The following is a 2807-nucleotide window of genomic DNA, read 5'->3' as shown; positions in this document are numbered from 1 at the left end:
ATTATAATTGAGTGCCAGATGCAAATTTTGAAAACGTGAAACCCGATTTTCTTCATTTTCTGTGGAGAACCAAGGGTGGCCTTACATTAATTCTTGGCCCACAAGTACATGCGAAGTCTCAAAAGGAAATTCGAGATACTCGACCGAGCATGTCCTATGAATAACCAAGGGTGGATTGAGTAGCTTTTGGCTCATTGGCGCGTGTAACGTCTTGTAAAAGAATCCGAGACTTTCTTGTGTAAAGCCGCAATCTCTTACCAGGGTTTTGGGTGGTTTTACTCCCGGTAGCCGAGGGTATTAAAGATAGTACCGAGATTGTTAACGGTTGAATAGAGCCATCAGCTATTCTAACAATCGCAGGCTCAATGATAATAAATACCAAAAATCAACACGGAATACTAATGGTTGCTGATTCCTGTACGACCGGTTCATGAAGAGAACGGCTCCGAGGGACCTCCTGAACGCATGAAAATCGAAGATTCTGCAGTTTTCATCGAGACACCAGGAACCTCAAGACTCATCAACAGAAAATTGGACTGAAAAATATTCACCTAGTTTTAATGACTCTCTCTCTCTCTCTCTCTCGCAGTTCTAGTGTCATAGTGCGAAATTAAGTATTTACGAGAGAAGTCTATGCGTATAAAGCGTAATTGGATTAACACAAGTAAGTCTTAGCCTCTAACAATTTTTCTTATCGATATATATGTCTAGCAAAATGAGCAACTTGCGTAGTCGAAAAATAATTGGGGGCAGCGAGCCCTTGGTTCCCGAAACAAATAAACCCGGTCCCGCAAAGAAAAGACGGAATACCGCGAGACGTCCTCTCGATTCGAACACGATGGCAAATAATTTGACAGTTGCGATCCCTGGAGAAGGCGAGGTTATTGTACCTTTAAATTCCGAGTTTAGAAGCGCGCCAACTCTCATACATAAAGAAACTCCCATTTCTGCCCCATTGTCGATATCCAGGTCCTCAACCCTCTCGACAGGGACTCTAAATATCAATAAAATTTCAAAACTTGTCCGCGAAATAATACCAGTATTTGAAGGTAAATACATGTCAGTGAAAATGTCTAATGAGCACTGCCGAGCTGCTATCTCAATAGTTAACCCGTCCGAAATTCCATATTTAACTTTGTTGATTAAAACCAAAATAACAGGTGAAGCTAGAATACATGTTCAAGATAGATTAGGGGCTTCTCTTAATGAAATTCTCCTAACTTTGACACAGATTTACTCTCAGAAACAGGACGTCAGTCAACTAATGCAAGATCTAGCAAATGTATTAAGAAAACCGGGCGAAACCATACCCGAGTATGGAGCACGTGTTAGCCTCACACTTAATAAATTAATATCCCAAGTGTTAGAAAATACGCTAGCTGAAGAAGGGATAGGCATGTGTAAAGCTTATAGAACCACAGCCATCGGGAATTTCTTACGCGGATTAGACTATAAAATATACAGCCAAATTAAAAATAAAGAAATAAGCACACTAGACCAAGCCATCGCTTTTGCGAACGAGGAAGGTCTCCAAGTAAATAGCTGGAATAGATTACGCGAACAGTTGAAGGACCCGAGTATAAATTCCAACATTTACTCAGATTCAGCACACAATGTTAAGACTAAGTTTAACCTCAACAAACGTATTGCGCATATACGTACAGGAGGTGGATCTGAGGCAAAGAGTAGCTGGAAGAGTGAAGTCAAGTATTATAACTGTAATAAAATAGGGCATATTAAAAGAAATGGCTCAAAACCTTTGCCAAATAAATATAACTCTCCTTGCGACTATTGCCTCATGAATAAACACTGTTATGCGAACTGCAATTTAGGAAAAAAACATGAGGCCGAACGCGAACGAAAAAGAAATATGTTTCGTAAGGAACCACCGAAATTTGAACAACAGTCTGACGGTCAAACAAATAATACTACCTTAAGTCAAAGAGTTGTCCTCAGACTAAGAGGGACGAAGGAGGCGGGTCCAGCTCCAACAGTAGAAATAAGGCAGCCATCTTCTATTTCAGGAAAGTGTCTCTTGATGATTGACACTGGGGCTAGTGTCAGCTTAATTAAAGAAAATGTGATCCATTCCTGGACTCGTGTAAATAGAAGTAGAGTCTTCAATCTAGTAGGAATCGGATCAAACATGATCCGCACTCTTGGCGAAATCACACTGATGATTAGGGGTCTCGAAACTCCCTTTCATATTATTCCTCATTCTTTCCCGATATCACAAGAAGGAATAATTGGAATAACGTTCCTTATACAGCATCAAGTTGCCATTAATTTCGTTGAAGACAAACATTGCATGGGCGAAGATTGATTTCCTATTATTTCTCATAAAACCATTTAAATACCTGCAAGAACAAAAATGCTTATAAGCCTACCCGTAAAGGATACAATGCTTAAAGAAGAATATGTCAAAAGAATCTCTTGTGGACCTGGCATTTTTGCGGGCGAAACTTTAGTTCGCAATGAGAATGGAATCGCCAGAATGTATATTGTCAACTCTACTCTTCATAAGGTAAAGTTAACATTACCACCTGTGAATATCGAAGAATGCGAAATTATTCCCCCTGTAGATCGTTCACTCGAAAAAATCGACTTCAGTGAAGAACAAAAGAGGTTAGCTGTTAGAGTTTCGAAATTATTGAAAGCTATAGATTTGACAGGATTAACGGGTGAGGAACAAATTAGTCTTCTTTCTATACTTACTAAATTTTCTCCTCAATTTTTCTTAGAAGGCGATCAGTTGGGTGCCACAAATGTGCTGAGCCACAAAATAATTACCACCGACGATAGGCCTA

This window comes from Belonocnema kinseyi, chromosome 4, assembly GCF_010883055.1.
Source record: "Belonocnema kinseyi isolate 2016_QV_RU_SX_M_011 chromosome 4, B_treatae_v1, whole genome shotgun sequence".
In the NCBI taxonomy this organism is placed as follows: domain Eukaryota; kingdom Metazoa; phylum Arthropoda; class Insecta; order Hymenoptera; family Cynipidae; genus Belonocnema; species Belonocnema kinseyi.
Note: the sequence above shows the minus strand (reverse complement) of the source record.